This window comes from Procambarus clarkii, chromosome 18, assembly GCF_040958095.1.
Source record: "Procambarus clarkii isolate CNS0578487 chromosome 18, FALCON_Pclarkii_2.0, whole genome shotgun sequence".
NCBI classification, from domain to species: Eukaryota; Metazoa; Arthropoda; class Malacostraca; order Decapoda; family Cambaridae; genus Procambarus; species Procambarus clarkii.
Genome location: NC_091167.1, coordinates 17,625,922 through 17,641,298, shown reverse-complemented (window position 1 = coordinate 17,641,298; position 15,377 = coordinate 17,625,922).

Below are 15,377 nucleotides of genomic sequence, written 5' to 3'. Positions count from 1 at the left end.
GGAGGGGTAGGAGGGAGGAGGGGCGGTAAAAAGGGAAGGATAAATAGGGAAGCATATGAAAGGAGTTACTGTAGAGAGATGGGGATAGCGAGTGAGGGCAAGATGGGCGGTCTAGACAAGTGACTGTGTATGCAAGTAGGGTGGAAGTATATGACGTGGTGTATGATTATGCGCGAGTGTGAGTGTATTTGGTATATATATATCACCAGCAGTGTTGTGGCTCTACCATCACTACAAAGGAATTCAGGTGTAGAGCAGAGAGATGACACAATTGCGTCCTCTGCCAATCAACAGTCCCTAAGATGAACTATTGACCGTTTCCTGTATTAGATTTACTTTGTAGACTTCAGGGTCCTCAGTGTGAGTCTACTTGTGTTGTTTCTGTTGTTGGGTCTATCAGTGAAATTCTCCAGTTGCGTAACCGTTCTGTTAGCTCTGTTAACGCGTTGGATCTATCCCGATCTTTTCGAGATGCAACACACACAATTTCCAATCAAAATCATTATGTCGAATTGTATTAGATTTGCTCGGCAGACTTCAGGGTCATCAGTATGTGTGCCTTAACCCTGGACAATATCCAGGACTAAATCATAATTGCTGTTTGGTCAATAAGCTTTTGTGTGGCCTTAATAACCCTCCACAGGTTGATAGGCATTAAATCCAACACCAAACCAACGCACACGCACGCACAATTAGACGTGAAGCAACCTCTAAACGGCACAGAGATTTAAGCGTTGTTCTCAATAATCACCATATCGGATTGCATTGCGTCTGCTTGGTTAGTTGCAGCGGCCTTCAATGGAGCAACAGTTCGCAACTGACACTCGGCTCGCTTTTATGTAAATTATACTGAGGTATTCGAGGTAAAGTTGCACAAATCTTACCTGGTCCAAAAGGAGGGGTTCCTAAAATATTGTCGTGGCGAATTGCATTACATTTGCTCGAATGGTTTCGTGGATTTTTGGTAGAGTCGAACCACACACACACACGCACGCGCGCACACACACACACACACACACACACACACACACACACACACACACACACACATACACATTTACTTATATATATGTAAATGATCTCCCGGAGGGTATAGATTCATTTCTCTCAATGTTTGCGGACGATGCCAAAATTATGAGAAGGATTAAGACAGAAGAGGACTGTTTGAGGCTTCAAGAACACCTGGACAAACTGAAGGAATGGTCGAACAAATGGTTGTTAGAGTTTAACCCAACCAAATGTAATGTAATGAAGATAGGTGTAGGGAGCAGGAGGCCAGATACAAGGTATCATCTGGGAGAGGAAATTCTTCAGGAGTCAGAGAAAGAAAAAGACTTGGGAGTTGATATCACGCCAGACCTGTCTCCTGCAGCACATATCAAGCGGATAACATCAGCGGCATAAGCCAGGCTGGCCAACATACGAACGGCATTCAGAAACTTGTGTAAAGAATCATTCAGAACTTTGTATACTACATACGTCAGGCCAATCCTGGAGTATGCAGCCCCAGCATGGAGTCCATATCTAGTCAAGGATAAGACTAAACTGGAAAAGGTTCAAAGGTTTGCCACCAGACTAGTACTCGAGCTGAGAAGTATGAGCTACGAGGAGAGACTACGGGAATTGAACCTCACGTCGCTGGAAGACAGAAGAGTTAGGGGGGACATGATCACCACATTCAAGATTCTGAAGGGAATTGATAGGGTAGATAAAGACAGACTATTTAACACAAGGGGAACACGCACAAGGGGACACAGGTGGAAACTGAGCGCCCAAATGAGCCACAGAGATATTAGAAAGAACTTTTTTAGTGTCAGAGTGGTTGACAAATGGAATGCATTAGGAAGTGATGTGGTGGAGGCTGACTCCATACACAGTTTCAAGTGTAGATATGAAAGAGCCTGATAGGCTCAGGAATCTGTACACCAGGACGGTTGAGAGGCGGGACCAAAGAGCCAGAGCTCAACCCCCGCAAACACAACTAGGTGAGTACACACACACACACATACACACACACACACACACACACACACACACACACACACACACACACACACACACACACACACACGCACATCTCTTCCTCTCCAACTCCACACCAGACGACCGAAACATCACTCTCGTTAATATTAAGCATCAATAACATCACTCCACAATGTCCTCTTCCGCACCCTTGACCACCCAACAGTACACACTTAATACGGTCAGCATTCCGGACAACCTGGCCCTCTAACCGGACTGGTCCTTTAACCGAACTGACTTTTTAACCGGATTGACTCTTTAACCGGACTGGCCCCAATACGTAACCACCGACCACTTGCCCCAACGCCTCATAGCTTAATAGGCTTCACATCCCGTCCGCATAAGGAAAGTGATTCAGTGGTCGCTATATAAAGGAAACCGTTAAAAGGTGAAGTGTCGTAGGAAGCTGAGGCAGCAAAGCGGGTCAGAATTATTACAAGAGTGAGACTATGGCGTAGGTGCCAGCTATAGGCAAATTATATATTATAACAGAGCCTGAAATAGGTAATTTTGGCTTATGCCAGCATGGGGAGTTGCCATAGGTAACTGGCTTATGACAGCATGGGGAGTTGCCATAGGTAACTGGCTTATACCAGCATGGGGAGTTGCCATAGGTAACTTACACCAACATGGGAGATGCCATAGGTAACTGGCTTATACCAGCATGGGGAGTTGCCATAGGTAACTTACACCAACATGGGAGATGCCATAGGTAACTGGCTTATACCAGCATGGGGAGTTGCCATAGGTAACTGGCTTATACCAGCATGGGAAGTTGCCATAGGTAACTGGCTTATGACAGCATGGGGAGTTGCCATAGGTAACTGGCTTATGCCAGTATGGGGAGTTGCCATAGGTAACTGGCTTATGCCAGCATGGGGAGTTGCCATAGGTAACTGGCTTATACCAGCATGGGGAGTTGCCATAGGTAACTGGCTTATACCAGCATGGGGAGTTGCCATAGGTAACTGGCTTATACCAGCATGGGGAGTTGCCATAGGTAACTGGCTTATGCCAGCATGGGGAGTTGCCATAGGTAACTGGCTTATACCAGCATGGGAAGTTGCCATAGGTAACTGGCTTATACCAGCATGGGGAGTTGCCATAGGTAACTGGCTTATACCAGCATGGGAAGTTGCCATAGGTAACTGGCTTATACCAGCATGGGGAGTTGCCATAGGTAACTGGCTTATACCAGCATGGGGAGTTGCCATAGGTAACTGGCTTATGCCAGCATAGGGAAGTTGCCATAGGTAACTGGCTTATGCCAGCATGGGGAGTTGCCATAGGTAACTGGCTTATACCAGCATGGGAAGTTGCCATAGGTAACTGGCTTATACCAGCATAGGGAGTTGCCATAGGTAACTGGCTTATACCAGCATGGGGAGTTGCCATAGGTAACTGGCTTATGCCAGCATGGGGAGTTGCCATAGGTAACTGGCTTATGACAGCATGGGGAGTTGCCATAGGTCAATGATTTACAAAAACAAAATGATTTACAACCAAACGTTCATAATTCTTTGAAGTCATATAGACTGTATATCGCTCATTTTCTCCAAACATACAGCCTGTATTTATTGATAAAACGTCATATTTGCTTTCTGTAATACTGTATTAAAAACCAATAGACTGTATTTTTTACTTTTCAATAAACAGGCTGTATTTTTCACCTTTTAGTAGACCTATATGTAATATATTTCCACCTTTCAATAGACCTATATACAATACATTTCACCTTACAGAGCACCAACAGACAATTTTTTCACCATTCTGGGGTAGATTGCAGCAAGAGACAGGTGAGGAGGTGGGGGGGGGGATATAACCTATCCTTCTCAGCGGTGAAAGGATAGGTACGGCCCGTCCATCCGGCCCCTATTCTTATCTTGTCGCCAATTGTTATTAATACGCTACAAGGTACTCTTTTTCCGGCCCACTGCCCACCAGAGACGGATTCCCCCATCAGCTTAACCGGCCACCGGGTTAGGCAGCAGGCGGCCACTCAGGTGCCAGGGGACAGAGACAGACAGACAGAGAAGGACAGAGAGAGACAGACAGACAGAGAAGGGCAGAGAGAGACAGAGAAACTGAAAGTAAAATTAATCTTTTTTCTGAAGATTGCAGAACAAGGATGCAGTGAATGTTTAGCAATTTATATCACACACACACACACACACACACACACACACACACACACACACACACACACACACACACACACACACACACACACACACACGCGCGCGCACACACATTTAGGAATTGATATCACACCAAACCTGTCTCCTGAAGCCCACAAAAAGAATAACGTCTGCGGCATATGCGAGGCTGGCTAACATCAGAACAGCGTTCAGGAACCTGTGTAAGGAATCATTCAGAATCTTGTACACCACATATGTAAGACCAATCCTTGAGTATGCGGCCCCAGCATGGAGCCCGTACCTTGTCAAGCACAAGACGAAGCTGGAAAAATTTCAGAGGTATGCCACTAGACTAGTCCCAGAACTAAGAGGCATGAGTTACGAGGAAAGGCTGCGGGAAATGCACCTTACGACACTGGAAGACATAAGAGCTCGGGGGAGACATGATCACTACCTACAAAATTCTCAGAGGAATTGATCGGGTAGATAAAGATAAACTATTCAACACTGGTGGGACGCGAACAAGGGGACACAGGTGGAAACTGAGTACCCACATGAGCCACAGGGACGTTAGAAAGAACTTTTTCAGTGTCAGAGTAGTTAACAGGTGGAATGCATTAGGCAGTGATGTGGTGGAGGCTGACTCCATACACAGTTTATAATGTAGATATGATAGAGCCCAATAGGCTCAGGAACCTGTACACCAGTTGATTGACAGTTGAGAGGCGGGACCAAAGAGCCGAAGCTCAACCCCCGCAAGCACAACTGATCAAGCACATCCAGGTGAGACCACTGAAGGATGCAAGATAGCCAGCACAGGACAGGTCAATATATTGGTTATCGAAGAGAAAAGATAACCAGAGCTCGTAATGACCAATGTCACTATGTCCAGCACTGAGACCAGTATCTAATACAGTACTGTATATTACTGTATGATGACTGTAACTAATACAGTACTGTATATTACTGTATTGTCTGTGACTAATACAATGTATGTTGACTGATATTACTGTATGTTAACTGTAACTACTACAATACTGTATATTACTGTATTTTGACCTGCCTGCCTGCCTCATCACCAGCACATTGGCTAGTGTATTATACAAGGGTGTTGTATTCACGGCCCACCATTGTAGCCCACGGTCACCGCCCACCCTCACCCTGGCCTAGTTAATTAATTGTTAGATTGTATTATTATATGTATTAATAAATAAATATTAAATTTTGTTGTAAGGAGGAAAGCCCATGTAAAATACCCATACATACATACATACATATGTAGATATATACATATGTAGATATATATATATATATATATATATATATATATATATATATATATATATATACATACATACATACATACATACATACATACATACATACATACATACATATGTAGATATATATATATATATATATATATATATATATATATATATATATATATATATATATATATATATATATATATACATACATACATACATACATACATACATACATACATACATACATACATACACACATACATACAATGAAACCCACTATGATGATTGCGGAGTTCATCCAGCGCCGGCATCGCTAACAAGACCATTGGTGGATGATGAGGGCGATGGTAATCACCCAGCATCTGTAAATGGCCAGTGATAACTGCCTGCTATCGATAATGGCCCGAATAATAAGCAAGATAGTTAAGAGAAACGAGGCCAAGAGCCAGTTAATGGTAATGACGAGTAATTAAGGACCAGTAACTCATCTGGTCGCCCTATTGAGGTGGACTCCGTGGCGAGGCCAGCCACTAGGGGGGGGGGGGGGCTCCTGGAGGTTCTTGGAGGCGGGGTTCTGGGGGCTCTCCTGTTTGTGTACGTTCTTGGGGCCCCGCGGATCTATCCGGATTCAAAGTTGTCTTCCAGAAATGTTCATTTTTTCATAATTTTCATGATTCTGAACGAGAACGTTAAGCAGACAGACAGACACACGAGGCAGACACACAAGCAGGTCACTGTACACAACTTTAAGCATAATCAACAAGACTACAAAAAAAAAACATGAGGCAATAGTTTACACAATTGAAAAATCACTCAAGTGTGCAAAGGGAGAGTGTGTATATATATATATATATATATATATATATATGTCGTACCTAGTAGCCAGAATGCACTTCTCGGCCTACTATGCAAGGCCCGATTTGCCTAATAAACCGAGTGATATTCATTATTTTCAATAAATTGTTTCCATTTGGTTTATTTTAAATATTTTTAGTATATTATATTAAGCACATAAATTATTGACTCAGTTATGTTAGTTTAGGTTAGGTTAAGATAGGTTAGGTTAGGTTAGGTAGGGTAGGTTGGGTTCGGTCTCATATATCTACGTTAGTTGTAACTCAAATTTAAACAAAAAAAAATCATACATAATTAAATGGATAGCTTTATCATGTCATAAGAAAAAATTAGAAAAATATTGAAATTCAGGAAAACTTGGCTTATTAAGCAAATCGGACCTTGCATAGTAGGCTAAGAACTGCGTTCTGGCTACTAGGTACGATATATATATATATATATATATATATATATATATATATATATATATATATATATATATATATATATATATATATATATATATATATCACTAAGAACTCTTTGACCCGGCCAGGATTCGAACCCATGCCGTCCAGGATCACCCCTGAACGTACACAGTACCTTTCTCATATATATATATATATATATATATATATATATATATATATATATATATATATATATATATATATATATATATATACGGATAAATACACGGATAGTCAGTGTCTCCTATACGTAAGTCCCTATTTCCTGCCTATAAAAAAAAAACTATTACCCACCCCCCCTGTCCACAAAACTGTCACAATCACCTATCTATAAGAATATCACTGTCTTTTCTCTCTAATATAATCCCCTGATAAGATAATCTAAGATAATCTACAAGCGACAGTGCCTCCTGTCTATACCTGTCTTCTGTCCGTAAGACAGAGGCCCGTGTAGGAACCATGGAACAACCCACTTCAGTACTACTCACCCGTCAAGGAGGTAATTTAACCGAGAGACATCCAGGAATTAACAAGTACGGCGTCTTGTGAGGTTTTTCTATATGCAATTAGACAAATTACAATCAATTCTTAAACGACAGGTTTTTTATTTAATTGCAAAATCTATGCTTATTATCCCTCATTACGCGGTCGCTTTCCTGCGCCTAATAATGGTACCGTTATTTAACCGGGAGGACGCAGCAACAGAACCAGCAACAGTAACAGCAGCAGCAACAGCAGCAGTAACAGAAACAGCAGCAGCAACGGAAGCAAAAGGAGCAACAACGGGAGCAACAGTAACAGCAGCAACGGAAGCAACAGCTACAACAGTAGCAGCAGCAACGGGAGCAACAGCTACAACAGTTGCAGCAGCAACGGGAGCAACAGTAGCAGCAGCAACGGGAGCAACAGTAGCAGCAGCAACGGGAGCAACAGTTGCAGCAGCAACGGGAGTAACAGTAGCAGCAGCAACGGGAGCAACAGTAGCAGCAGCAACGGGATCAACAGTAACAGCAATAACGGGAGCAGTGACTAGTTTCATTAAAACATGAATAGTCTAAATGCCGGGCCTTAGGGACATTCACAAGCCTGTATAATTGTGCATTCATACACACACACATATGTCAGACCAAGCCTGGAGTATGCGGCTCCAGCATGGAGTCCATATCTAGTCAAGGATAAGACTAAACTGGAAAAGGTTCAAAGGTTTGCCACCAGACTAGTACCCGAGCTGAGAGGTATGAGCTACGACGAGAGACTACGGGAATTAAACCTCACGTCACTGGGAGACAGAAGAGTTAGGGGGGGGGACATGATCACGACATTCAAGATTCTGAAGGGAATTGATAGGGTAGATAAAGACAGGTTGTTTAACACAAGGGGCACACGCACTAGAGGACACAGGTGGAAACTGAGTGCCCAAATGAGCCACAGAGACATTAGAAAGAACTTTTTTAGAGTCAGAGTGGTTGACAAATGGAATGCATTAGGAAGTGATGTGGTGGAGGCTGACTCCATACACAGTTTATAATGTAGATATGATAGAGCCCAGTAGGCTCAGGAACCTGTACACCTGTTGATTGACGGTTGAGAGGCGGGACCAAAGAGCCAGAGCTCAACCCCCGCAAGCACAATTAGGTGAGCACACACACACACACACACACACACACACACACACACACACACACACACACACACACACACACACACCCACACACACACACACACACACACACACACACACACACACACACACACGCACACACACACACACACTTTCTACGTTCATAAATCATTTCCTGGTCCAGGATCTTACGTCATGGACATAATTCCCGCGTGAGAGTCGCAGCAATAACTCACACAAGCAGAACTCTGTCGCTCGCGCCGACACCAACACTCCCACCCGGACCCTCCTGCCAATCTTCACATCAATACCTCACGAGGAAATGCTCATGATGTCAAAATAGCCCGAGCACTTGTGGGACAGAACGATCACCAGAACGTGTAATTTTATATATATATATATATATATATATATATATATATATATATATATATATATATATATATATATATATATATACAAGAAATTACATTGGGTTTATGAGAGTACATAGCATGATGTGTTTACATTCTTGTAAAGCTTGTTTTACTTGTCTTGATAAAGCACGTTTGGCTTGTAAAGCCAAAATTCACTTGTGAGTGAGTAACCACAGTGACACGAACTAATAATATGTGTACTTTTATGGATTAAATATTCCTTATGGCGTATATCTATATTATGGGAGAAAATGTATTTTTGTTTTTTTGTATTTCTGTCCGAAGTTGGAGGCCAGAGGTTCAGGGCTGTCATTACTTAAATTTGCAGTGGCAATGGTCTTGGGTACGGTACGAACATAGGCTGGTTGGGGTAGGCCTTTGTTAAATCCCTTAAGAAATATTAGCAATTATAAAGACCCCCAGGGAATTCTCATGGGGTCAAGTGTGAAAGTTGTCCTGTGATTTCCGTGGAGTTGTTAAAAAGGAAAAAAAATAAGAAGAAAACCAAAGGAGAAAATAAAAGTACCTGAGAGAACGATGTAATTGTTTCAGTACTTCGCAAGTGGGAAGCAGGGGGGGGGAGGAACGAACCCACCTCCCCCCTTTCGTTCCTTCGGGCCAAGGGGAGGGAAAAGGGGTCAAAGGGGAGAAGGGGTGAAGAGTGGGGAAGAGAAGAAAGGGTGGAAACAGGGGGGGAAGAGACCCCGGGGCAGCCAGATACCCCCTTCTATATAAATAAATGGAAATATCTGTTCAGGGTTGGAAGGGTGAAGGGCAGGAGGGAAATGGAGGAATAGAGGAAGAAGAGAAGAAATGGGGAGGAAATGGATGTGAGGAGTAGGGAGAAGAGGAGGGCAGAGAGGGGACGTGGTAGGAAAGAGAAGAATGAGGGAAGATGAGAGGTGGTATTATGGGTCGGGGAAGAGGCCAACTGTCCCGGGCCGCGCCGGACACCCCTCCAGTTCTACATTATAAGAGCATATCTGTATGCTGGAGGCCAGATACCTAGCGCTAGTCTCAACCAAATTTGCAGGGAAATGGTCTGCGGTGCGGGAGGGACATAGGCTGGAAGGGGTCACCATAATTCATGGGAAGAACAGCGTGCTAGTGCCACAGAATGTCACCCTGGCACGCTGTGGCACAGTCGTTCACAGGCTCAAAGACCTCTCAAGCCCCGCCCCTTTCCGAAGAAAAGGGATAACTAATCTATTATTTTATTATTTCATACCGCTAAGCTCCTCCCCTTAGAGGACCACCCACACGGCATGGTAGATAATTATATTTTTTATAAGTAAAACGAGAGAGAGAGAGAAAGAGAAAGAGAGACAGAGACAGAGACATAGATACAAAGAGAAATAAATAAAGATTAAGAAATATAACGAGAAAAAGATATATATATATATATATATATATATATATATATATATATATATATATATATATTATATATCGAGAGAGGGAGACAGATTCGGACAACGCCGAGTATTAACCCTCCCCCCCCCCCTAAAGAATACAAGAGAGAATATCTGTCTAAAGCTGGAGTCCGGACTCAGCCAACCTTGCTGGGGTTAGACGTAAGCTGGTGGTGGAAGGCTGTAGTTAAATACTTTAAGAACTATCAGCTTGTAACCCAGCTTGCCGCCCCCCCCCCAACCCAGTCATCTCAGTCAAACGATTTTCATGAAGTCTGTAATGAAATTGTGGAGGAGTTTTCCGTAGACTTTACCGCACATTTTTTTCACAATTTACTGGAAATACGATAAACTTATTTCATTAGGGATTACAGTGATGAAGATAGTGAGTAGTGAAGATGGGTTACGGTGATGACAAAGTGTACGAGCAGGTTGGGGTGGGGGTGGGATAGAGACCTTCCCGGGCACCGCCGGGTCACTCCCCCCCCTCTCTGAGTATGTCAACATACTCACTTAGTCGCTTTGCAAAATATACTCAACAATTATTAACCTTACTGTTGTAATGTAAGTGAACATTGTTTATGCAATATTATAATTAATATTGAGAAAATACTCTAGGAACCTGCGACCCCTGGATTGTCAGTCGTAATATTGTATTGTAACTTCTAGAAATTATCCCCAATCGCAGGAGGAATTCTTTTCTCATCAATATTCTCCAGACGTTATCAATTAGGTATCAATGTATAATGTGTTCACTGGAAACTGAATCAAAAGTCTTTTTGTACCTGCCTTACTGATATGCATGCTGCTTGCCCGAAGGCATTTTTATCCCGCTATGTACGTCTATTTCTCTTGACCTTCAGTTGTCGGAAACGGTCAAGATTTAGCTGCAAGTAAGTCCAGGCGCTGCCAGGGTCAATACACGTTTTCTATGTACAGCCAATTTCTGAGAGAAATAATGGTGAACTGACATGGAAGTCAATCCTGTTATAATACAAACTACGAACTATAGGGATGGGAGCGGGTGTGTGAGAGAGCTTTATGGAACAGTGAAAGACAGAAAGGCCCATCAGCATAGGAATATTATCCTCCACAAATGTTACCAATTGTAACAAATAGTTTCACATTCCAAACTCACCTTTTAAAATCCAACAATTGTTCCTAGCGAAGTATAAGCCTTTATAACGATAGCGTCAATTTTATTTCTTAGTCCGCAGTCTGTTAGGATAAATATAAAGTGAGGTTTGGATAACATAATAAAGAGTTTAATTAATTAAAATTTTGGGACAAATTTAAAAATTAGATAGAATAAGTGTACGGTGCTTTCTTCATTATTGGAAAGCCAAAGTTCCTGAAGGCCCTTCAGGTTGTATCACGTCAGGCGCTGGATGACCAATATGGTGTCAATCCTACCCTACGACCAGGTATATACTATGTAATAATACAGTTAAAAATTACCTTTCGTTATATATTTCGAGAAATAAGTCTGTTATTTTAAACTTCTAAAAATATGATAAGGAAGAAGACGTAGGCATTTCCTCTAATGTGGTCAAAACCTAATATTTAGGTCTGAGATACAAACGACAAAAACCTAACCTGTACATAGTTAGAAGTAAACTCAGTATATATATACACCGATAAATGGGGTACACCCTCAGAGTATACACTGAGAAATGGGAACACTTCTGTCAGTGTATCTGTCTATTCTTCAACATAGTGTCGAGAAAGCGATGATATTTAACTTACTGTTGAGTTGTAAAGGAAAATCTCATCAGACGAAAAACCTAATAAGATTGAACGTCACCCGGAACGTCGAAACTGACTGACGGTCGCCTGGAACGTCAAGACGCATCTCAGGTCATGCTTAGAGAACGTCTCGCTTTTTTTACTCTCGCGAGGAAAGTTATGCTGGAGGGAGGCGTAGTGGCGGGTCTGCCTTTTGTGGACTTTTGTTGAACACAAAAACCCGCCACCTCGCGGTGTACTTAAAACTGTTATTACTGTGACTATCAATAATGTCCCAAGTATTACTATTAGTTGAGTACTCCTGTGTTTTATCAGTAGTCTTTATTGGTATTAAAGTCATTATTGCCATTTTAATAATACTTTATATCAATACAATGATAATAATGATTCATTAGTTTCTGATGTGCATTTATTTTGCAGACGACAATAACTACTGCAATTGTAAATAATAAAGTATGTCATTACTCCTGTTGTATCAACACTGCTGCTAACATTACTCTTTCACTGTATCCACGGACACTTGTGCTATTGATCTGGTTACCTGGTTGATGGGGTTCTGGGAGTTCTTCTACTGCCCAAGCCCGGCCTGAGGCCAGGCTTGACTTGTGAGAGTTTGGTCCACTAGACTGTTGCTTGGAGCGGCCCGCAGGCCCACATACCCACCACAGCCCGGTTGGTCCGGCACTCCTTGAAGGAAACAATCTAGTTTCCTCTCGAAGATGTCCACGGTTGTTCCTGTAATATTTCTGATGATCATTCTGAACGAATTACATTTAACGAACAAGATACATTTTCGTTTTGGGCTTAATGCTCATCAACCTCTGGAGAGTTATTAAGGCCTATCAACCTCTGGAGGGTTATTAAGGCCTATCAGCCTCTGGAGGGTTATTAAGGCCTACCAACCTCTGAAGGGTTATTAAAGCCTATCAGCCTCTGGAGGGTTATTAAGGCCTATCAGCCTCTGGAGGGTTATTAAGGCCTACCAACCTCTGGAGGGTTATTAAGGCCTATCAACCTCTGGAGGGTTATTAAGGCCTACCAACCTCTGGAGGGTTATTAAAGCCTATCAACCTCTGAAGGGCTATTAAGTCAATACAACCAGCAAGTATACTTTCTTACTGAACACAGTCCATGACTAAAGTAAACTCTCATTGTATACACCGAGAAGCGAGGTCTACCTCTCCGTGGAAGTATAATAATCCATTGTGTCGGGGGACAGGCAGCTTGTGTGTATATATACATGTTAGGCATATATATCGACCTCGCCCCTCCCCCCCCCCAAGTCGAATTACTGACCTTACCCAAGATGCAACCCCCACAACTCACTGGGTACCTATTTACTGTTAGGTGAACAGGTGCATTAAGTGATAGGAAATGCGACCAACTGTTTCTGTCTCGCCCGGGAATCGAACCCGGAATTCTAGATTATGAGTCTGGCACAAATCTTACTGTACTACCGAGACCCCTCGAACAAAAAAGTATTATAATTTAATAATGATAACTTATTTTTGTTATTATTAACTAATTAAAAATGTATTACTGTACTATATCTATATACATATTACTATATATTAATATTATTATATATTAATGTTACTATATTATTTTTGTTTTAGATTCAGGTACTCAGAACTAAAGTTACTAGTAGCACGTCCTACAGGGAAAAGGTTATAACTATATACGGGCTCACCATAGCCCGTGTTACTTGGAACTGTTTGTTCCAAGTAGCGAATCAACAACAACAAGAAAGTCCTCTACGGGATCACCATAGCCTGTGCTACCTGAAATTTTTTGTTCCAAGTAGTGAATCTTAAACAACAACAAACGATAAGCCTGTATTGGAGTTATTATATATTGCTATATATTAACATATTTATATATATATTATTATTACTAGTATTGTTTAGCAGCTGCACACGCTCGTCTTGAAATACATAAGAAAAATGTGTTTTTTGTAATAAATTCATTAAATTGGTGTCGACACATCATGCTGGCGCGTCGTCGTCTTGTCGGAAGAGAAGACACAGGCGTCGGCGGACCAAACAAGACAGATTTAGCGAACGTTCTATACAAAAAAAGCTCTCACAAGTTATGCAGTAGGACTCCTAATTCCAATAATCAAGCAAGCATATCCTCAATGTATAAAACCAGCAATATTTCGAAAGAGTTTCGCCGATAATTATAAATCGTTTTTGAGAGATTGGTAAATTTATAGCACGTTCGAAATTCCCAAAAAGATGAATAACGATTTCTACTGAGGACCTTAAAACTTGTGCGTCGGATTTCGTGTGAGGACGAAGGTTCGGCAACACCTTCAAGACTCAACAGAAACTGATCGAGAGCGATAAGGCGAGAAATTATCTCCAACTAATCAGCGGCCTGACTGACGAGCGGCATAAACAAGACATAAGCAAGAAATATTTACATAAGTAATCTTCCGCATCTTTGCCGCAAATACGTCACAGACGGGCGATAAAGAGCGCCAGTTTTGAGTGGCGGCTGAACCCAGTCCATCGGACAGGTTCTCCAGGTGATGCTATCACGGCCTGTGCTACACACACACACACACACACACACACACACACACACACACACACTCACACACACACACTCACACATTTTTTACCATAAAAACTTAACATTTGGCGATGGCATTAAAAATCACATCCACTATTATTAACTCATATTAGCTTGTACTCAGACTGATTTTAGTGAAATCGCCAAGTTTTGGTGTAGGAACTACGATAATGTGATCGTAACCATACAATTAAGGCTGAAACACAGCACCTACCCTCACACAACTTCATAGTTTCATGGTATCTTGTGCTTCTAACTTCAGTTTTCATTAAACATTGTGTCATTAATGTTATAATGCAAGTCACAGTAATAAGGGCTTACAGCTGTTATCTACATTCAGTTCTACCTATTCCAGGAGTTGGAACATAACCCCTGGCCCCGCCTCCTGCGTTTACAAATCTGAGTCAGAAATATTTTTGAAACTATACAACTGCATCAGTTCAGGTGTTTATTGTCCCGGGGAGTACTGAGTACTCTATATTGCTCAACATGGGTATCTAATATCTATCATTCCTAATCTGTAATACCTAATCTATAATACAATATCTAATACTGTTGATCCTCCAACAACCAAGTAGCTGAGATCATCAGCTCTCCATCATCAGTGCTAAACAATTAGAACAGATATCACGCAAGATTAGCTAAACACATTAATATAAATTCCAACATTATATATATCTTATTAAATAATAAAAATTATTAAAATTAAAAACCAAAATTATATGTAAAACAACGGAGAAAGATATATAAAAACTCAACAACATACTTCAGAGACGACGACAATTATTCAATTATTGTGTAAACAACTTAGTCTTGGACTCCAACTCGGGTCTCATTCTACAAACTGAGACACTCTCCAAGATGTTGAGT